The following is a 23,380-nucleotide window of genomic DNA, read 5'->3' on the forward strand; positions in this document are numbered from 1 at the left end:
CCAAAGTGTTGGGATTACAGGCATGAGCCACCACGCCTGGCCTAATGTGTGCAGCTTTAAGTTGTGCTGGCCCATATCTTCTTTCCTGTTCCTTTTGACTGGAATGCTGTCAGCCATCTTGGCCTGTCTTGCAAAAATCTGCCATCTGTTTTTGTAGAGTTTTCCTGAAATATAGTAGGATTTCATGATCTTGTCTTTCTGGAATTGGTTTTACAGTTGCTGGTGTTAGAAGCATCGCCATCTTTGGTTTTACTTACATTAATTTCTGTCCCAGGCTGGCAGCTTGCTGCTTCTGTCCAACAAGTGTTCTTTTGGTAGCAACAGCAACACACATATTGTCATGGACTCACTGATCATGAAGAACAATCAGTTTCATTAGACTTATCTCTCTCTCTCTGTCCCTCCTGTAATTTTCCTTCCTGTTCTGGAACACTTTGCTTAGTTTTTTGCTTCCTCTGCAGCTAAGAACTCCTGCCTGCTCCACTCTGTCCTCTTATTCATTCTCTCTTGAGTCGGTGCCTCGTGCAGAGCCCCTCTTCTGCTGATGCAGTATTTAAGGGTCTCTGTGGCAAGGTTCTACACTCCTTCTCCACTGCCATGGTGGCCAAATGCTTTGTGTGTGATGTCTGCTCTTGTCCAGCTCACACCTCACCACTCAGTTTGCATTCGAAATAGACTCTTTTTCAAGTACAGTGTTTCTTTTTTTATTTTTATTTTTTAATTAATTATTTATTTTTTTGAGACAGAGTCTCACTCTGGCTCCCAGGCTGGAGTGCAGTGGCGTGATCTCAGCTCACTGCAACTTCTGCCTTTTGGGTTCAAGTGATTCTCCTACCTCAGCCTCCTGAGTAGCTGGGATTATAGGTACCTGCCACCATGCCTGGCTAATTTTTGTATTTTTAGTAGAGATGGGGTTTCACCATGTTGGCCAGGCTGGTCTACGAACTCCTGACCTCAGGTGATCTGCCTGCCTCGGCCTCCCAAAGTGCTGGGATTACAGGCGTGAGCCACCGCGCCCGGCCAGCATAATGTTTTCAAAGATTTATCCTTGTTGTCTATATAGGAGCATTTTGTATTGCTGAGTGGTATTCCACTGGGGGGATATGCCTCAGTTTGGTTATCCATTCTCCTGTTGATGGACATTTGAGTTTTTTTCAAGTACAACTTTATTATTATTTTTATTTTTATTTGAGACAGAGTCTTGCCCTGTTGCCCAGGCTGGAGTGCAGTGGCATGATCTCGGCTCACTGCAACTTCTGCCTCCTGGGTTCAAGTGATTCTCCTGCGTCAGCCTCCCCAGTAGCTAGGATGACAGGTGCCCACCACCACACCCAGCTAATTTTTATATTTTTAGTAGAGATGGGGGTTTCACCATGTTGGCCAGGATGGTCTTGAACCCCGATCTCAAGTGATCCACCCGCCTTGGCCTCCCAAAGTGCTGGGATTACAGGCGTGAGCCAGTGTGCCGGGCCATTTTTAATTTCTGTATAGAGATGGGGATCTTTTTATGTTGACCAGGCTGGTCTGGAACACCTGGCCTCAAGCAATCCTCCCATCTCAGCCTCCCAAAGTGCTAGGATTACAGGTGTCTGCCACTACATCTGGCCAGTTTAAGTACAACATTTCTTAACCAGTATTGTGTTCTTGAGTGATTGTTTTTTTCCTCCCTCTCCACTTTATTTCTTCCAGCTTCATCCTGGTTGCCTATTAGAATCACCTGGGGAGCTTTTAAAATCCCAATGATCAAGTGCTCCTCAGACCTCTTAGCCAAGGAATTCTGGGAGCAGGGCCCAGCATCAGTGTTTTTTCAAGCCCCTCCAGGTGACTTCAATGCACAGGCAGCGAGAACTCCTGCATGAAGGCTTCTGGAGAAGTAGGAAGGCTTAGAATGTCGCTTACTCATCTTTCACTTCCTGTAGTAACTGTTTCATGCTCTTAAGTCTGGTATGTTTTGTTTTCTTGAATTTTAAGGTGTTCAGACTTAATCTTCTCTTGGCTTGGTTTTGGGGTTCATTAAGCGTTTCTCTTTTCCTTCCTAAAGCTTTACTAAATTTCTTATTATAATCTTTTCATGAAGTACTGGCTTTCCATGTCTTCTTTTTTTTTTTTTTTGGAGACAGGGTCTCACTCTGTCACCCAGGCTGGAGTGCAGTGGCGTGATCTTGGCTCACTGCAGCTTCCGCCTCCCGGGTTGGTTCAAGTGATTCTCGTGCCTCATCCTCCGAGTAGCTGGGATTACAGGTGTGCGTCAGAAGACCCAGCTAATTTTTGTATTTTTAGTAGAGACGGGATTTTGCCATGTTGGCCAGGCCGGTCTCGAACTCCTGACCTCAAGTGATCCACCCACCTCGGCCTCCCAAAGTTCTGGGATTACAGGCGTCAGCCACCGAGCCATGCCTTCTTTACATTCTTTTCTTCCTCGGTTCCCCCACATCAGGGGCAGATTTTCTCTCATGTTTGTTTCATATCCTTCTGATTGTAGGTAAAACGACCTCTTCGATAAATTCTCCCTCTGTAGCTTGATTTCTTCAAAATATATCATAACTTTTGCTCTTCTGTTAATAAAATGACATCTTTTACATAACTTATTTTTTAAAACATTTCTGCAGAGCCTGATGTTGAATCACTTCAGATCTTTTACTCTTTGTGGAAAAGAATGGTCCCCAGAAGAAAAAGGCAAATGCACCAATTCTCATTAGAGGCTCCCAAGGTGCCCCAGGAAAACCAGGGATTCCGAATCCAAAACAACCGCACTCTGGTTGGCTGGCAGGCGGGCACCTCTTCTGTGTTGTTTCCCAGCCCTGTTCTCAAACAGTGATGCCTTTCAGCTCGTGTGCAAACCACAAGCTTCTCCTGACAGGTGGAATTTCCTCAGGACTGTCCGTCTGAGGTCTTGTTCCGCCTTCTCTGGTGGCGTCCTGTCATTTCTCTTCTGGGCCCTGACCCTTGTGCTCTTATTCATGGTTGTTCAGTTCCAGTGTCCTCCGGATGTTGTTGCTTGCTCCTGCTTGGGTCTCGGGGCAGGCCAGTGACAACCTTTTCTCCCCTGCAGGTGCGTCCATGTCTGTCTGCACCTGGATGGCATCGCCTCCAAGCAGAGGCACTCCCACCTCACCTCTCCACCTCAAGGACGCCATCTGGAGGGGTGAGTTCCAGGGTCAGGGAAGGAGGGCAGGAGGGTGGAGGAGGACTGGGTAGCCTGGAGCAGGGGCCCAGGACCATGTTTAAGAGCTGGGGAGGAGGAGAGTGTGAAGCAAGAGGAGGAGGAGGGGACGGGGGAGGGGGAGCGGGAGGAGAGGATCTACTTGTGTATCCAAGACTGTGTGCTGTTATTATCTGGTTCTAGCCATCAGGCAAGTCTTTACTGGATTACCTCCCATCTGAACTATTCCCTCCCTCTTCTTTCACCCGCAGGGCAGGGCAGGGTGGCTGAGCCCCTGCAGGCCCCAGCCCTGTGACTCAGCCACCAAAGCCCAATCTCCAGCCCAAGGGAACCAAGGGTATCTTCTTCATCATCCTTCCAGTCCTCTTCCCCTTTGCTGGGCTCCAGCCTCAGCTTGGCCCTCACCTCCACTCCTCTCCCCTCTCACCCCTGCCCCCATTCCACTTCATCTCCCTCCCTCACCTTAGGGCACCTCTGCCTGCTCCTTATGCTGGAGTTGATTTTCTACCATCTCAACTTAGCCAAGAGATCTCATCACCTAAAAAAGTGATGTGAACCTTAAGATCACATATGTCATATGGGGGTGAAGGTGGGGGTGGGGGGCACTAAGGGCAGGGCAGCAGGTGGGTCAGCCCCAGGTGCTGGCAATAGGTGGGGGTCCAGGTCTGCAGAGAACCTAAAAGCAATAATACAACTGATTAGCCCGTCTCTTTATTGTAAAACCCTGTGCTGGCAATCCTAAACAATGTTGGTGATAAAATGTTCCTCTCTCAAAATCTTTTGTTAGGATCTAAGTTTTATATAATTGCTTTGGTCATTGTTGAGAGTTTCTTTCTTTCTTTCTTTCTTTCTTTCTTTCTTTCTTTCTTTCTTTCTTTCTTCTCTCTTTCTCTTTCTCTCTTTTCTTTCTTTTTTTGAAACGGAGTCTCGCTCTGTCGCCAGGCTGGAGTGCAATGAAGCAATCTCAGCTCACAGCAACCTCCACCGCCTAGGTTCAAGCGATTCCCCTGCCTCAGCCTCCAAAGTAGCTGGGATTAGAGGCATGCGCCACCATGCCCAGCTAATTTTTGTAGTTTTAATAGAGGCGGGGTTTCACCATGTTGACTAGGCTGGCCTCGAACTCCTGACCTCATGTGATTCGCCCGCCTCAGCCTCTTGAAGTGCTGGGTTTATAGGCGTGAGCCACTGCGCCCAGCCTTGAGTTTCAATTAAAAAACAAAAACAAAACAAAAAAAAAACCCTCTATCTGTGGGGAGGGAGAGCATCAGGATAAATAGCTAATTCATGCTAGGCTTAATGCCTAGGTGATAACTTGATAGGTGCAGCAAACCATCATGGCACATGTTTACCTATGTAACAAAACTGTACATCCTGCACATGTACCCAAGAACTTAAATGAAATTATTAACCCTCTATATCCTTCAAATTAGCACATTTTAATTAGTTATCCTTTATATTCTACAGGGAAGCTAATTCGGAAAATTACTCCCCCCTCAACAAACACAGCTACTTATTTGGAGAGTAGGTCCCTAAAGATTTGAAATGCCTTCTGCTCTCTTCAGTGTGGTTTGTGTCTTTAGCCCCACCATACAACGTACTTCTGCATTTAGTGAATATGAAGTAAATGATGGTACACAGAGTGTATAGAAGTGATTGTACGCTGTGCTTGTAAAAATGATTAAACAACTTGAATCATTTCAATTCAATTATATGATTGCTTGCAGTTTTAATTTGTTTTTAATCCTTTTTTATATATATATATATATATATAGTTGAGATGGGGTCTTGCGATGTTGCCCAGACTGGACTGGAACTCCTGGGCTCAAGCCATCCTCCCGCCCTAGTTTCTTTTTTTTTTTTCTTTTTTTCTTTTTAGACAGAGTCTGGCTCTGTTGTCCAGGTTGGAGTGCAGTGGCACAATCTCAGCTCACTGCAACTTCCACCTCCCGGATTCAAGTGATTCTTGTGCCTAGACCTCCCAAGTAGCTGGGATTACAGGTGTCCACCACCACGCCCAGCTAATTTTTGTATTTTTAGTAGAGACAGGTTTTCACCATTTTGGCCAGGCTGGTCTCGAACTCCTGACCTCAAATGATCCACCCACCTTGGCCTCCCAAATGTTGGGATTACAGGCGTGAGCCACCACACCTGGCCTGCCCTAGCCTCTTAAATAGTTGCCTGGTGCCTGTTGCCATACCTGTAATCCCATCCCAAATCCATAAATTTGGCTGTTTTTTGAATTTAAAACAGCAAAATAGAATGTCAGCCTAAGGTGTAGTTTTTTTTAATCAGTATAAATTTTAATTGGTACATGAAATATTTCATTTGATTGAATAATATTTTTAAAATTTGAAGTTAATCTTTTGTTTTAAAATTAAGTAATGAAGAAAATAATTATTAATGAGAACATGGTTATTAACTGAAAATCATTTCTTGTATAGAGAAGGGGGCATTGGAATGGTCCCCCAGGGTATGAAAGGCGTGAGTTCTACACTGAGCGCAGGCGTGGGAGCCCTTGCTCAGCCATCCCGGGAACTCTGCTGTGCCAGACTATTAGCTTGGGCTCCCATCCTGGATGGCTGAGCTTCACCTTTGAGTATTTTCCTCAGGAGGAGCTCACAAGAGCAACATTCCTTGAATTTTGCCTGTTCAGAAATGTGTGGGCTGGGTATAAACGTCTTGGGTTACATTTGCATCTTTCAGGATTTCTAGGTGTTGTTCACTCCGCTGTCCTATAACATTGGGTTGCAGTTGCAGAGATGGGTGAGCCCCGCACATTCTTTTCTTCTTACAGGTGATTTGGTCTGTTAGCCTGTCAGTTCAAAGAATTGTATCCTTATCTGTGAACGTCAGTTCATTTGGAAATGTTGACTGTTTATATCCACTTTTACTGGGACATGGCCTTTGAAGATGCATAATCCTGTTTTCTTAGTGCTGGAAACAGTTTCAGGATTCTGTCTTCATGTTTGTTCTTTTGTTTCCTTAGGAACTACAACTGCGTATCTATTAGCTCTCTTGTCCGTTTGCCATATGTCATTTCCTTTTAGCTATCTAGGAAGAAGAGCTTATAGGGTAAACTTCCCATTTAACTATCCCCTTTCCATTTTCTCACTCACTTTGTTACAGTCCTCTCTGTGTTTTTGGTGGCATCTGCTTTTCCTGTGATACTTTCCATTTTCTCTTCTCCTCTGTGCTGCTTTAATTTTTCTCTTCCACGTATTTCCTGGGTTTTGCCAGCTCTTTCTCTCTCTCTTTTTTGAGACAGAGTCTCACTCTGTCACCCAGGCTGGAATGCAGTGGCACAATCCTAGCTCACTACAGCCTTGCACTCCTGGGCTCGAGAGATCCTCCTGTCTCAGACTCCAAGTACCCAGGACTACAGGCCTGCACCACCATGCCTGGCTTTTTTTTTTAATTAAAAAAAAATTTTTTTTTTTCAAGATGGAGTCTTACTCTTTTGCCCAGACTGGAGTGCAGTGGCGCTTTCTCGGCTCACTGCAATCTCTGCCTCCTGGGTTTAGGTGATTCTCCTGCGTCAGCCTCCCAAGTAGCTGGGATTACAGGTGCCCACCACCAGAGCCGGCTAATTTTTGTATTTTTTTTTAGTAGAGATGGGGTTTCACCATGTTGGCCAGGCTGGACTTGAACTCCTGACCTCGTGATCCACCTGCCTCAGCCTACCAAAGTGCTGGGATTACAGGCATGAGCCACCGCACCTGGCCATTTAAAAAATACATAGGTATTAATTTTTTTTTTTAAGAGATGGGGTCCCTCTTTGTCACCCAGGCTGAAATGCAGTGGCATGATCATAGCTCACTGCTGCCTCAAATTCCTAGGCTCAATCAATCTTCCTCACTCAGCCTCCTGAGTAGCTGGGACCACAAGTGCATGTCATGCCCAGCTAATTTTTAAATTTTTTGTAGAGATGGGATCTTGCCATCTTGCCCAGTCTGGTGTAGAACTCCTGGCCTCAAGCAATCCTCCCATCTTAGCCTTCCAAAGTGCTAGAATTACAGGCAAGAATCTACTAGGCCTGGCCTATTCTTAATTTTTGTAGAGATGGGGTCTCACTATGTTGCCCAGGGTGGTCTTGAACTCCTGGCCTCAGGTGATCCTCCTCACTCAGACTCCCAAAGCACTGGAATTACAGGCATGAGCCACCATGCCTGGCCTTAGTTTCTTTCTTTCTTTCTTTCTTTTTTTTTTTTTTTTCTGAGATGGTTTCTCGCTCTGTCACCCAGGCTGGAGTGCAGTGGCATGATCTTGGCTCACTATAACCTCCGCCTCCTGGGTTCAAGTGATTCTCCTGCCTCAGCCTCCCAAGTAGCTGGGATTACAGGCACTTGCCACCATGCCTGGCTAATTTTTGTATTTTTAGTAGAGACAGGGTTTTGCCATGTTGGTCAGGCTGGTCTCGATCTCCTGACCTCAAGCAATCCACCCGCCTCAGCCTCCCAAAGTGCTGCAATTACAGTCGTGAGCCAACGTGCCTGGCAACCTTAGTTTCTTATTTGTGCTTTGGCTTTACGGAAGAGTTTTTTTTTTTTTTTTAATTTTTAAATGAAGTACTTATTTGAATTTTTCACCTGCTCAGTGGTAAAAATTTTCTAATAAGTGTTCTTCAGTTTTTGTATATTTATCTTGTTCCTTTCTTCCTTTTTTCTTTTTTTTAAATTTATTTTTTATTTTGTAGAAACAATGTTTCCCTGTGTTGGCCAGACTGGTCTTGAATTCCTGGGCTCAAGTGATCCTTCCCTCTTAGCCCCCCAAAGTTCTGGGATGATAGGCATAAGCCACCACACCTGGCCCCTTTCCTCCTTTTTCCTTCTAGTGTCTTTGCATAGATCCCCTACTGATTCATCTTTAATTTGAGAGGGTGAGCTTTTCAGGTGGAATAAGAGCCAGGGCCTTTTCCAAGGAGTAGGTCAATGCTGGGGCAGAGTTGTCAACTGCCAGGCTGACTGTGGAAGGCACGCCCCAACATGCACACAGAGCCCCTGGGCAAAGGCTGTGAGGCTTGCTGGTTCCGGGCAGTGACAGAAATCTGTGTCATCATTGGCTGACCACTAAGCTAACCAAGAAAAGACTTCAGTAGCCATATACAACACAGAATATAGACTTCACAGAATTAAGTCAGAAAAGTCACTAAGCAAACAACAGTAATTACAACAAATCCTGGGGAGGGAGAAGAATCTATTTCTAGAGCTGCCACATCTTGTTATTCAAAATGTCCATTTTTCAAAAAAATTATGAGACATGAAAAGGAAAAAGAAAGTATGGACCCATACACAGGGAAAAAAGCAACCAGTAAAAACTGTTCCTGAGGAAATCCAAACAATGAACCCACTTGAAAAAAATACTTAATCAGCTATTTCAAATATGTTTAGCCAGGCACTGTGGTGGGCACTTGTAGTCCCAGCTACTCAGGAGGCTGAAGTGGGAGGATTGCAGGAGTTTGAGACCAACCTGGGCAAAATAGTGAGACCTCCATTTCAAAAAAAGTTTAAAGAACTAAAGAAAACCGTGTCTAAAGAATTAAATGAAAGTATAAGAATAACTTACCAAACAGAATATTAACAAAGATAGGAATTATAATAAAGAACCAAGTAGAAATTCTGGAGTTGAAAAGTACAATAACTGAAATGAAAAATTCACTAGAGGGGCTCAACAACAGATTTGAGCAGGCAAAAATGAGTGACCTTGAAGATAGGTTAGCTGGGATGATCTAGTTTGAGGAAGGGGGAAAGGAGAGAATGAAGAAAAAGGAACAGACTAAGATCTGTAGGACATCATCAAGCATACCAGCATACACAAAATGAGAGTCCCCAAAGGAGAGAGACAGAGAAAGGTGAGGAAAAAATTTGAAGAAAAAAGTGGCCAAAAGTGTCTCACATTTTATTAAAAACATTAATAGTTTACTTCAAGCAGAATAAACTCAAAGACATTCACACCTAGACACATTATCATCAAATGATTGAAAGTCAAAGCCAAAGAGACTTTTGATGGCTGGTTGCTGTGGCTGACGCCTGTAATCCCAGCACTTTGGGAGCCCAAGTCCAGTGGATCACCTGAGGTCAGCAGTTCTAGACCAGCCTGGGCAATATAGTGAGATCCCATCTCTATTAAAAATACAAAAATTGGCTGGGTGTGATGGCTCACGCCTGTAATCCAGCACTTTGGGAGGCCAAGGTGGGTGGATCACAAGGTCAGGAGTTCAAGACCAGCCTGGCCAAGATGGTGAAACCCTGTCTCTACTAAAAATACAAAAATTAGCCGGGCGTGGTGGTGGGTACCCGTAACCCCAGCTACTTGGGAGGCTGAGGGAGGGAATTGCTTGAACCCAGGAGGTGGAGGTTGTAGTGAGCCGAGATCGTGCCACTGCACTCCAGCGTGGGTGACAGAGTGAGACTCCATCTCAAAAAAAAAAAAAAAAAATTATCCATCTCAAAAAAAAAAAAAATTATCCGGGTATGATAGTGGGCGCCTGTAGTCCCAGCTACTTGGGAGGCTGAGGCAGGAGAATTGCTTGAACCTATGAGGTGGAGGTTGCAGTGAGCTAAGATTGCACCACTGCACTCCAGCCTGGACGACAGAGTGAGACTGTCTTAAAAAAAAATCAAAATTTTGAAAGTAGCAAGAGAGAAGCTACTCATTGCAGACAGCCATCCTCAGTAAGATTCACAGGTAATTCCCCATCAGAATCTATGGCAGCCAGAGGGCAGAGGGAAGATGGAGAAATTAAGACATTCCCAGATAAACATATATCGTCTCTCCAAAAAAAAAAAAAAAAAAAAAAAAAAGCCAGGCATGGTGGTGTACACCTCTAATCCCAGCTACCCAGGAGTCTGAGGCAGGAGGATCACTTGATCCTGGGAGTCTGAGGCTGCAGGATGCTATGATCATGCTGCTGTACCTCAGTCCAGGTGATGGAGTGAGACCCTGCCTCTCAAAATTTTTTTTAAAATAAAGATCTGAGCAGGGGTAGTAGTGTGCACCTGTAGACCCAGCTGCTCCAGACCCTGAGGCAGGAGGATCACTTGAGCCCAGGAGTCTGAGGCTGTATGTGCTATGATCATGCCTGTGAATAACCACTGTACTCCAGCCTTAGCGACATAGTGAGACCGTGTCTCTGAGAGAAAAAAAAAAAAAAGGAAAATAAAGAAAAGAAATACATCAGATCAATAAGTTAAGCTTCCATCTTAAGAAACTAGAAAAAGAAGATCAAACTAAACCAGAAGCAAGTAGAGGGAATAAGATCATAAAAATTAGAGTACAGATAAATAAAATAGAGAATAGAAAAACAATAGAGTAAATCAGTGAAACCAAGAATTGGGTTTTAAAAAGATTAACAAAATTGACAATGCAAAGCTACTCTTCTCCCATCACACAGTCTGATTTCTGCAAATATGGTGTTTCAGTTATCTATTGCTGTATGACAAATCACCCCAAAACGTAGTGGCGTAAGACAGCAGCAACCATTTAAATAAAAATTCTGTATTTTAGGCAGGCTCTGTGGGTATGACTCAACTCTGCCTCCACATGGTGGTGGCTGGAATTGCATCCATCCAGAAGCTCAACTGGGCTGTAACTTCCAAGATGTTCCACTCACAGCTGGTAGCTGGTGCTGTTAGCTGGGGCTACAGTGCTGGGCTTTTCCTTGTTCTATCTTGGGCTTCCTTACAGCATGGCAACTGCATTCCAAGAAGGAGTGTTTCAAGTATTGAGAGTGGAAGCTAACGATGTCCTGGAGACCAACCTTGAAAGTCACACAACATCACTTCTGACACCTTCTATTGGTCAAAGCATGACACACCCTGTCCAAATTCAAGGGGAGGGGAAACAGACTCCACTTCTTCATGGGAGGAGTGGCAAAGAAATTGCAGCCATCTTTATTCCATCACATATGGCTTGCCTGTGTGATTCCTCAATTGACCGCTTTTGCTTTGTTCCTTGGGAGCAAAGCAGACCCAGGGGTGTTCTTGCAGCTGCTGTTGATCTGCTCCAGTTGCTGCAAATAAGATTTTATTTATTTACTTATTTATTTGAGATGGAGTTTCGCTCTTGTTGCCCAAGCTGGAGCGCAATGGCACAATCTCAGCTCACTGCAATCTCTGCCTCCTGGGTTCAAGCAATTCTCCTGCCTCAGCCTCCCGAGTAGCTGAGGTTACAGGCATGCGCCACCACGCCTGGCTAGTTTTGTACCTTTAATAGAGACGAGGTTTCTCCATGTTGGTCAGGCTGGTCTCGAACTCCCAGCCTCAGGTGATCCACCCACCTGGGCCTCCCAAAGTGTTGGGATTACAGGCGTAAGCCAACGTGCCCAGCCAAGATTTTATTTTTATACACTAGGGTGTGCCCCTCGCCCTCAAGGCATGCGCTTTGCTGCTTCTCACATTTGGGTGTGTGTAGGGGGATGGGAAACCAGGCAGAGAGGTCATGGGCACAGACTCTGGGGCCAGATGGCCCGGGTTTGAATTCTGCCCGTGTCACCTGCTTACTGTGTGACTGTGCGCAGTCATGTCATCTTTCTGAGCCTCAGCATCATTGCAAATGCTGTGCAAGTGTTTGCTTCTGCAGTCGCTACTGCTCTATCTGCAGCCACAGGCATCCTCTGTGATCTTCCTCCTGTCCCTCTGCTGGATCCCTGCTGCCTTCAGCACTCTGGCCTATTTTAGTACTCAGGATCTCGGGTAGCTCCTAGGTTTACTGGAAATGGATTTTATGTTTCTGTATCTCATTCTCCATGTTGCTTCTCATGATTTTTGAGAGGAGGGAGGAAAATGCTAATTTTATTCTACCATACACAAACCAGAAGTCCAAAAAAAACAATTTTTTTTTTTTTTTTGAGACAGGGTCTTGCTCTGTCACCCAAGCTGGAGTGCAGTGGTATGATCTGGGCTCACTGTAACCTCTGCCTCCCAAGTTCAAGCGATTCTTGTGCCTCAGCCTCCGAAGTAGCTGGGATTACAAGCACGGGCCACCATACCAGGCTATTTTTGTATTTTTAGCAGAGACGAGGTTTCATCATGTTGGCCAGGCTGGTCTTGAACTCCTGACCTCAGGTGATCCACCCACCTCAGCCTCCCAAGGTGCTGGGATTACAGGCGTGAGCCACTGTGCCCGACCCAACAAAAACAATTTTGAAGAGGAACAAGAATAAGCTTTCACCACCAGCTATCATGATTAAAACTATGGTCTTGGCACATGGATAGCTGTGTGTCTTTGTCTCTCTTTATCCATCCTAATAGAACAGAATTGGCAGCCTAGAAAGAAATCCAATGGGTGCAGGAGTTTAGCTCTGACAGAGATGGCATAACAAACCATGAAGGAAAGAATGGACTAAGCGGTACATGGTGCTGAAAAAGCTAATATTAGATCCTTACCTTCCACCATACAAAGTACATTCTAGACTAAATACCTACACAGTGTCCGTTTAAATATAGAGGCCCTGGCCAGGTGCAGTGGCTCACACCTATAATCCCAGCATTTTGGGAAGCCAAGGCGGGCGAATCACTTGAGGTCAGGAGTTTGAGACCAGCCTGGCCAACATGGTGAAACCCTGTCTCTACTACAGATACAAAAATTAGCCAGGTGTGGTGGCACACACCTGTAACCCCAGCTACTTGGGAGGCTGAGGCAGAAGAATTGCTTGAACCCAGGAAGCGGAGGTTGCAGTAAGCTGAGATCACACCATTGCACTCCAGCCTGGGCAACAGAGTGAGACTCCATCTCAAAATAAATAAGTAAAAATAAATAAAAAATAAAAATGGTGGGCCTAACATACACTCTTCTCCCCATGGAAGCCCCTTTCCTCTGAAAAGACAGTAAAGGAATTTAAGAAGTATCAAGCCAAAAGGACAAAGGGAATGAACAGGACAGGAGAGAGCAGCACACAGCACTGGCAGAATTTTAGAAGCTGGAAAGGGGATGGCTGGAGGGTGACAGAGTCAGCAGCAGGGAGAAGGTGGCACCAAGTATGCAGAGGACCTGGCCAGCCAAAAGGAAGTGGGTTTGTAACGCAGAGCCTGCGCAAGGCAGTAGGTGCTTCTGAAGGGGGGTGTTCAGCATGGGGCTGAAAGAGAGGAGAAGCTGAAAGTCTTCCAGAGACCACTCCCATTACATGCAGCCAGGCAGCTGCCCCTCCCTGCTCCAAGCAGAACACTGGCCTCTTCTCTGGCAAGGCTGTGCCATATACATGCTCAGCTTGGTGACCTTGGCAACCCCAGACTCAGCTGAGGATGGAGGGAGGTAACAGCCTGGAAAGAGCGTGGGTGAGTGGATGCTGACTTCCAGGAAAATTCCTCTCTGGGGAAATGGACCAGCTCAAGAGGAAAAAGCCACAGAGACTTCCATTCTGGGGCTTCCCAATAACCTTTCTTTTCTTTTTTCTTTTTTATTAATAGAGACAGGTTCTCGCTGTGTTGCCTAGACTGGCCTTGAACTCCTGGGCTCAGGCGATCCCCCTGCCTCCGCCTCCTAAAGTGCTGGGATCACAGGTGTGAGCCACCTTGCCCAGCTCCCAATAACCTTTCATATGACAAGTTGCTAAGCCTCACCTAGAATCAAGAACATAGAAATCAAAGCAACAGTGAGATATAATGTCCCATAAAATTGGAAAAAATTAATGGATTTTCTAAAACCAAATGGTGGTAAATATGTAGGAAACCTGAACTCATACTCACGCTGATGGTTTTTGGTAAACTAGTACAACTACTTGGGAGTTTGTCAATACCTAGTGAAGTTGCAGATGCTTAGACCCTATGTCGACTTTCATACATGGACACAAGGAGACAGGTGTACAAGGATATGTATCGTAGCACTGTTCACAATAGTAAAAATATTGGAACAACCTAACTGTGCCCCAAGAATGGAATGAATATAGTTGATAAGTTGTCTCTTAAAAAAAAAAAAAGCTTTTCCACCATCTTCCCACGATGCCACAGTGGTGTGCGTGAACGTCCTGGCCGATGCTCTCAAGAGCATCAACAATGCCGAAAAGAGAGGCAAACACCTGGTGCTTATTAGGCCGTGCTCCAAAGTCATCGTCCGGTTTCTCACTGTGATGATGAAGCATGGTTACATTGGCAAATTTGAAATCATTGATGATCGCAGAGCTGGGAAAATTGCTGTGAACCTCACAGGCAGGCTAAACAAGTGTGGAGTGATCAGCCCCAGATTCGGTGTGCAACTCAAAGATCTAGAAAATGGCAGAATAATCTGCTTCCATCCCACCAGTTTGGTTTCATTGTACTGACAACCTCAGCTGGCATCATGGACCATGAAGAAGCAAGATGAAAACACACAGGAGGGAAAATCCTGGGATTCTTTTTCTAGGGATGTAATACATATATTTACAAATAAAATGTCTCATGGAAAAAAAAAAAAAAAAGACAGGGTCTTGCTCTGTCACCCAGGCTGGAGTGCAGTGGCACAATCATGGCTCACTGCAGCCTAGAACTCCTGGGCTCAAGCGATCCTCCCACCTCAACCTCCCCAGTAGCTGGGACTACGGAGGCATGCCACCCTAACCGCCTAATTCTTAAATTTTTTTGTAGAGATGAGGTTTCACTATGTTTCCCAAGCTGGTCTCAAACTCCTGGACTCAAGTGATTCTCCCACCTCAGCTCTCTAGTAGCTGGTACTATAGGCATATGCCACCACACGGGCTAATTTTATTTTATTTTATTTTATTTATTTATTTTTTATTTATTTATTGAGACAGAGTCTCGCTCTGTCGCCCAGGCTGGAGTGCAGTGGTGCAATCTCGGTTCACTGCAAGCTCTGCCTTCTGGGTTGATGCCATTCTCCTGCCTCAGCCTCCCGAGTAACTGAGACTATAGGCGCCCGCCACAACACCCGGCTAATTTTTTTTTTTTTTTTTTTTTTTGTATTTTTAGTAGAGACGGGGTTTCACTGTGTTAGCCAGGATGATCTCGATCTCCTGACCTCGTGATCCGCCCACCTCGGACTCCCAAAGTGCTGGGATTACAGGCGTGAGCCACCGTGGCTGGCCTTATTTATTTATGTTTTTAAAGAGACGAGGGTCTCACTATGCTGCCCAGGCTGGTCGTGAATTCCTGGCTTCAAGGGATCCTTCCACTTCAGCCTTCCAAAGTGTTGGGATTACAGGCATAAGCCATCATACCTGGCTGATCCTGTCTCTAAAATAAAAAAAAAATTTTTAAAGTGAGTTGCAAAAGCATCACCCTTTTCAACCAGATCCTTAACTGTAAGCAACAGAAAATCCTTCTGACTTTAAGCAGGAAAAGGATTCATTGGAAGGATATTGGGTAGTTCACAAAATCACAGAGAGCTGAGGAACCAAAATCCAAGACTAAACCATTTCTGCAGTTAAGCCCCAGCCCTTTGGCTGGCACAGCCATCGCCTGCCAGCTCTGGGCAGGTACAAGGGAAGCTGCCTCTGATACTACTGCCTCTGCTACCCTGGAAATTTTCCACAATTGCTTCTGCCTCGTGCAGCCTCTGCAACTCTAGTGCTGAATGCCAAGTTAGGGGAAGTGGGTCTGGCCGGCAGAGCCTAGGTCACATGCCTACCCCTATCGCAAGGGCAGGTGGGCAGCTGGCCTTTCAGCCTTTATGGTGGAAGTGGGCTCAGCCTCCTACATAGGAGGGGGTCTCAAACACTGAGCAGCTAAAAGAATGATAAATGGGGCTGGGCTCGGTGGCTCACATCTGTAATCCCAGCACTTTGGGAGGCCGAGATGGGTGGATCACCTGAGGTCAGGAGTTCGAGACGAGCCTGGCCAACATGGTGAAACCCCATCTCTACCAAAAATCCAAAAATTAGCTGGATGTGGTGGCAGGTGCTTATAATCCCAGTTGCTTGGGAGGCTGAGGCAGGAGAATCGCTTGAACCCAGGAGGTGGAGGTTGCAGTGAGCCAAGATCATGCCATTGCACTCCAGCCTGAGTGACAAGAGTGAAACTCTGTCTCAAAAAAATAAATAAAAATTAAAATTAAAAAAAATAATAAGTGGGTACATTGCTATCATTTATGTAAAACTGATAAACACCCAAAGCAATGGACTAGATTGTGAATACAGAGATGGGTAGTTAAAGTATAAATCACTAATAGGAATGATATACACTAACTCCAGGAGTGTAGGTACCTCTGAGAAGGGACAGGAAAAGGAAAGATGTGCGACTCTAGTTGTATCTGTAACATTTCTTTTCTTAAAAATAAAACCTCTGGGCTGGGCGTGGTGGCTCACGCCTGTAATCCCAGCACTTTGGGAGGCCAAGATGGGAGGATTGCTTGAGGCCAGGAGTTCGAGACTAGCCCGGGCAACATAGTGAGACCCCCATCTCTACAAAAAAACCCAAAAAGTAGCCAGGGATGGTGGTACATACCTGTAGTCCCAGCTACTAGGGAAGCTGAGGCGGAAGGATCACTTGAGCCAGGAGGTGAAGGCTGCAGTGAGCCATGATCAAGCCACTGCACTCCAGCCTGGGTGACAGAGTGAGACCCTGTCTCAAAAAAATAAAAGAATAAAACCTCTCAAAGATGGCAGAAATGTTTATGCTGGTGGCGGGTACATGGGTATCACTATATTCTATACTTAACTGTAGGAAATATTTCCTAATTTCAAATGGAAAAAAATTACTTCAATGAATCAGAAATATGTGCCAAGCAGCTCAGGTCCCTTCAGGTGTTTCCTTATGTAACCATTTACTTGTGAATTAGCCCTGTGCCCACCAAAGGAAGTAGAAAGCTTTGCTTGCTCACACCCGCCTGTCTTTCCACGTGTCGCATTCTCAGTGAGAATGGCAGGGCACTCGGCTGAAACTGTGAGGCTGATGAATACGTGACCTAGTGCTGGTTACTGGAAAGGAGTGATTTATTTCATTACTGAAACTCTAAGTCCCTAGGCTGGGCGCGGTGGCTCACGCCTGTAATTCCAGCACTTTCGGAGGCTGAGGCAGGTGGATCGATCACTTGAGGTCAGGAGTTCGAGACCAGCCTGGTCAACATGGTGAAACCCCGTCTCTACTAAAACTACAAAAATTATCTGGGTGTGGTGGCACATGCCTGTAATCCCAGCTATTCGGGAAGCTGATGCAAGAGAATTGCTTGAACCCAGGAAGTGGAAGTTGCAGTGAGCCGAGATCACACCACTGTACTCCAGCCTGGGCAACAGACTGACTCTGTCTTAAAAAAAAAAAAAAAACTAAGCCCCTTAACAAGCCTTCTGAGAAGTTATCGAGTTTGGAAAATCAGAGACAAGAAGAGAAGAGAGAATAAGAATCTCAGAAAAGTGGGAAAGATTTTGTCAAAAAAAGCTTTTGTTTAGACATTGACTCTACTGCATCCAGTAGGAATGAATTAGTGTGTTTCTATATGATTTTTTCTTTTCTTTCCGTTTGAGTCAGGGTCTTGCTCTGTCAACCAGGCTGGAGTGCAGTGGTACCACCATAGCTCACTGCACCCTCTAACTCCTGGGCTCAAGTGATCCTCCCACTTTAGCCTTCCAAGTAGCTGGAACTACAGGCGTGCACCACCACTCTCGGCTAATTTTAAAATTTTTTGTAGAGACGAGGTCTCAGTATGTTGCCCAGGGTGGTCTCAAACTCCTGGGCTCAAGCAGTCTTCCCACCTCAGCCTCCCAAAGTGCTGGGATTACAGGCATGAGCCACTGTGCCCAGCCTATATATGATTTTTAATAACAGGATATCAGTTTCTCCCTGTCCAGCTTCCCACCCCTACCCCATAGATGTTTAGCAAATATTTAAAGACTATAGGTTTGAAAGGTTACCTGCACGGTCCAGCCCCACAGGGTCAGTGGGTCTCTCCCCGTGTGCGGAGACGAGAGAGTGTAGAAATAAAGACACAAGACAAAGAGATAAAAGAAAAGACAGCTGGGCCCGGGGGACCACTACCACCAATGCGCGGAGACCGGTAGTGGCCCCAAATGTCTGGCTGTGCTGATATTTATTGGATACAAAGCAAACGGGGCAGGGTAAAGAGTGTGAGTCATCTCCAGTGATAGGTAAGGTCACGTGGGTCACGTGTCCACTGGACAGGGGGCCCTTCCCTGCCTGGCAGCTGAGGCAGAGAGAGGAGACAAAGAGAAAGACAGCTTACGCCATTATTTCTGCATATAGAGACTTTTAGTACTTTCGCTAATTTACTACTGCTATCTAGAAGGCAGAGCCAGGTGTACAGGATGGAACATGAAGGCGGACTAGGAGCGTGACCACTGAAGCACAGCATCACAGGGAGACGGTTAGGCCTCCGGATAACTGCGGGCAAGCCTGACTGATGTCAGGCCCTCCACAAGAGGTGGAGGAGCAGAGTCTTCTCTAAACTCCCCCGGGGAAAGGGAGACTCCCTTTCCCGGTCTGCTAAGTAGCGGGTGTTTTCCCTTGACACTTACGCTACCGCTAGACTTCGGTCTGCCTGGCAACGGGCTTCTTCCCAGACGCTGGTGTTACCGCTAGACCAAGGAGCCCTTCTGCTGGCCCTGTCCGGGCATAATAGAAGGCTCGCACTCTTGTCTTCTGGTCACACCTCACTATGTCCCCTCAGCTCCTATCTCTGTATGGCCTGGTTTTTCCTAGGTTATGATTGTAGAGCGAGGATTATTATAATATTGGAATAAAGAGTAATTGCTACAAACTAATGATTAATGATATTCATATATAATCATATCTAAGATTTATATCTAGTATAACTATTCTTGTTTTATATTTTATTATACTGGAACAGCTCGTGTCCTCGGTCTCTTGCCTTGGCGCCTGGGTGGCTTGCTGCCCACAGTTACCAAATTGTGACTCTGTCAGGGTTGCCACACCTCAGCTTGGCCCTGAATATACTTTCTGGAACATAATGTGAGCGTAATATATGTTAGCTATTATTACTCAATGACCCAAAAAAAGGAAAAACAGCAACAACAACAACAAAAAACAAATAAAAAATGGGCAAATGCCCAGTGTGGTGGCTCATGCCTGTATTCCCAGCACTTTGGGAGGCCAAGGTGGGAGCATCACATGAATCCAGGAATTCAAGACCAGTCTGGGCAACAGTGAGACTCGGTTGCTAAAAATAAAAAGCTAGGTGTGGTGGTACATGCCTGTAACCCTAGCTAGTCAGGAGGCTGAAGTGTAGAGATCATTTGAGCCCAGGAGTTCGAGGCTACAGTGAGCTATGATCGCATCACTGTATTCAAGCCTGGGTGCCACAGCAAGACCTTGTCTCTAAAAAACAGAAGGAAAAAAAAGGGGGGAAAGACTTGAATAGACATTTCTCTGGAGGTGATACACAAATGGTCAACAAGCATATGAAAAGATGCTCCACGTCGCTAACTTCCAGGCAAATGCAAATCAGAACCACAAAGGGATAACACCTCACACTCACTAGAATGGCTGCTCTAAAAACAAAACAGAAAATAACAAGTGTTGGTGAGGACGTGGGCAATTGGGACCTTTGTGCACTGTTAGTGGGAGTGTAAAATGGTGCATCTGCTGTGGAAACTGTATGACAATTCCTCAAAAAATTAAAAACAGAGTTACCCTTTGATCCAGCAATTCTACCTGTGGGCACGGAACCAAAAGAATTAAAAGCAAGGTCTCCAGGAGATATTTGTATAGCCACGTTCATAGAAGCATTATTCACAATAACCACAGGTGGAAACATCCAGGCACCCATTGACAGATGAATAGACAAAATGTGATATCTATCTATCTATCTATCTATCCATCCATCCATCCATCCATCCATCCATCCATCCATCCATCTGTCTATCTGTCTGTCTATCTATCTATCTATCTATCCATCCAATGAGTGATTCAGCCTTAAAAAATGAAAACATTCCTTTCTTAGATCCAGGGACAGGCTGGAAAAAAAAAAAAAAAAGAAAATCTGACAGATGCTGCAACATGGATGAACCTTGAGAACATTATGCTAAGTGAAATAAGCCAGTCACAAAAAGATAAATACCATAGCATCCCACTCATCTGTGGAACCTACAGCAGTCACATGCATAGAAACCGTAGAATGGTGGTTGTCAGGGGCTGGGGGGAAGGGGAATGGGGAGTTGTTTAATGGGTACAGTGTTAGTTTTGTAAGATGAAAAAGTTTTAGAGGTTGGTTGCACAATAATGTCAATATAGTTAACTGTGCACTGAAAAATGTTTAGGCTGGGCACTTTGGGAGACCAAGACAGGAGAATCACTCGAATCCAGGAGTTTCAGACCAGCCTGAGCAACATGGCAAAAACCCATTTCTACTTAAAAAAAAAAAACAAAAAAAAACTAGCTGTGTGTGGCAGTGTGGGCCTGTAGTCCTACCTACTTGGGAGGCTGAGGTGGGAGGATTGCTTGAGCCTGGGAGGTCAAGGCTACAGTGAGCCATGGTTGTGCCACTGCACTCCAGCCTGGGTGACAGAGCAAGGCTCTGTTTCAAAAAGACAAGCCAGGCACAGTGGCTTGTACCTGTAATCCCAGTACTTTGGGAGGCTGAGGTGAGTGGATCACCTGAGGTCAGGAGTTTGAGACCAGCTGTTGGAAACAAATGCTCAGTGCCACAGAGAAGAACCAGCACTGAGACAAAGGATCTCTCAGCAAGGCAAATTTGCTTCTGCAGAAGGGTGCTTCTCGTAGGTCTGGTCACCACGAGAGCACCCCAGACAAAGGAGGAAAGGGGTTTTTATTCCTAACACAGCTTGTCCCGGCTACTGTGTCCTGTCTCCACTGGCTGGAGTTGGATTGCACAATCTAAGCTGAACCGGTTGGCTAACTTGAAAAGTGCAGGAATGTGGTTACACTGGCAGAGGTGGGGGGAACAGTTTCCGAGGGAAGGGCCATTGCATTGGGAGGGGTAATTCACAGAGTGGGTAGCAGATATGGAATGTGGGCTCTATAGATAAAGACTGGTGGGAAGGTTGTTTACCAGGGCAGGGGGACACAGAAAGTAAGGAAGTCTGGCCTTGAAAGGAGGGAACAGAGGACAAGGAAACTTAAACAAGCTGAACCTTTGAAGAAGAACTTCTTACTGTATTTAACAATTCCCCCCTTTAATTTTTTATAGTGCTTCTTCTTCAAACTTTTAAAATATGATTTGGCTCTGTTGTTTTACTTGGTCTTTTAAAAGAAAAAGCTTATTTGAATAAGGAGGAAAAGGAGGATTGAGGTAGGTTTTGGTGAGAGCTGTTTTAATAAGCCTTTGCATTAATCCTTGGGCACAGGGTATGATACAGCATCCTACAAGAATAAGCAACCCTATTTCAATGGTAGGAGAGGTGAGGATTGAGGACATAAGTCCCTTCCGTTTGCCGAACCAATTTCCCATTAAATTTGTGAAAGGGCCGTTTAGTCTAGAATTTTTGCTAACTTGTTGGATAAGGAGGTTAGGCCTTGCAAAGCCTTTGTTATTGTTTTGTCGGGGGCTGTGTTATTAGGGATAAAAGCATAACATTGGACTTTAATCATGACCCAGACTCCGGCCTCTTTCGCTAGTATTATGTTTAATGCTATTCTGTTTTCCCAGGCCATTTGACTGGTGGGTCCTGATTGTCCAGCTATCCCTTTAATAGTGTCTCTAGTATAATTAACAAATCGTTGTTGGTTGTAATAAACGTAATTTGTCTAATCTACATTTTTGTTTATAGTTGACCACCAAAACCGCACAGATTAAAACCCTGCAGCTATTTGATTCTGGGCTTTAAAGTTATCTGGTACTCTTTGTGGAATTCTAATAGCATCTATATAAATGTGAGAGTTAGAAGATCCAGTGGAGCGCTTTTTATTTTTATTTTTTTAACTCGGTTCTGACTTTCTTGCTTACTGTGTTGGCGGAATGCCAGGGTGACAGGGATGGCCACTTGAACGAGAGCACAAGTGCCACTCCAGTGACTCGGCAGAGAACTTCATAGTAGTTTCCCGCAATACCACCATACGTCTGCTCGGGAGTAAGTAGGGGCAGCTTGACTGGTAAGTTCTTGGAAAGGCTTAGTCACACTGCACCCTTTTAGGTCTTTGAGAGACATTAATTTCTCCCCCTACAGTGAGAGACACGAGGTAAAATTAACATCTGAGGCTGGAGGCCGGATGGCCCCTGGGGGCTGATCCGCAGAGCCTTTGACTTTGGGGAATAGCAATGAGAGAGTCTTGTGTGGCTTACTGCCCCGGGTTGTGGAGTTTTGGAAGAAACTTACCATGCAGCTTATGCCCAGTTCGTTAGGAGACCATCCAAGTGGGAAAGGGACTATTTGAGCCTCTGGCCTGTCTGTTGCACCAGTGTAACAGTTGTTTTCATTTAGTGTGCAAACAGAATATTTAACCCATTCCAACCAGGCATTTGCATTTTGGTATCCTGTCTCGACTGCTAAAGTTTGTTTTAAATCTCTAATATTTGTAATGTCGACTATGGCTTTGTTATTGGAAAAAATAACAGTCTGATTGAAAGAAGGCTCTGGAGAAGGAGAAAGGGAAGGGAGTGGGGGATCAATGAAGCACATTTCAAAAGATCCTATTGGGTCTGTCCCAGAATGAAAATTAGCTTCTAGGCCACAGAAATGGCTTAGAGTGGGGTTAGCATCAGTGGAGGTGGGGACAGTGATGAAGATTTGTATAGGGTTACACTGCTGAGGCTGACAATTAGGGGGAGTGTTATGCCTTTGGTAAGGTGGATATAGGGCTTTAGATTAATGCAGCTTCCTCCTGGGGAGGTCTAGCCTTGATATTTCGTGGTCCAGAGTTCATCTCCTTAACCATAACAGAACCTCCACCCTGCGCTTTGTGCACGTCTGGTACAAGTTTTATTATTATAGGCAGTTTTGTTTATTTTGGAGGGGCAAAGGTACTTATTGATAGAGGCTAACTTTCTTCGGTTTTGGAGATCCTTCAGGGTCTCCTCTTCATGAGGAGGGTTGGGTTTTTCTTAGCTTTAGTTAGGTAGCACTTTCCCCTGGAACAGTAGCCCGTGACTCCGGAGGTGGTGATGTTTTTTCACTCGAGTATGATGAGTTCATCCTTTTTTTGCTGTTCGGATGCAGTTTCAGTGGCCAGGAGCACTAGATAAGGTCCTTCCCAAGCTGGTTCAAGCTTTCCTTTTTTCCACCCTTTGATGAGGACGTGAGCTGATGTTGATGTTCTGGGAATTCCAGGGGCAGCACCTGTGCTAAGAGACCTTCGGTTTTAAGAGAAGAGAAAGTGGAAGATAGACCAAGTATATCATTTTTGAGGAACTGACATTTTGTTT

General features: G+C 45.3%; 1 pseudogene; it reads left to right on the forward strand.

The window, feature by feature from the left end:
- LOC129534458 (small ribosomal subunit protein uS8-like) overlaps positions 1 to 14,546 on the forward strand; it is a 33,468-nt pseudogene extending 18,922 nt beyond the window's left edge.
- The last annotated feature ends 8,834 nt before the right edge of the window (positions 14,547 to 23,380 follow it).

Source organism: Gorilla gorilla, chromosome 5, assembly GCF_029281585.2.
Source record: "Gorilla gorilla gorilla isolate KB3781 chromosome 5, NHGRI_mGorGor1-v2.1_pri, whole genome shotgun sequence".
Lineage (NCBI taxonomy): Eukaryota > Metazoa > Chordata > Mammalia > Primates > Hominidae > Gorilla > Gorilla gorilla.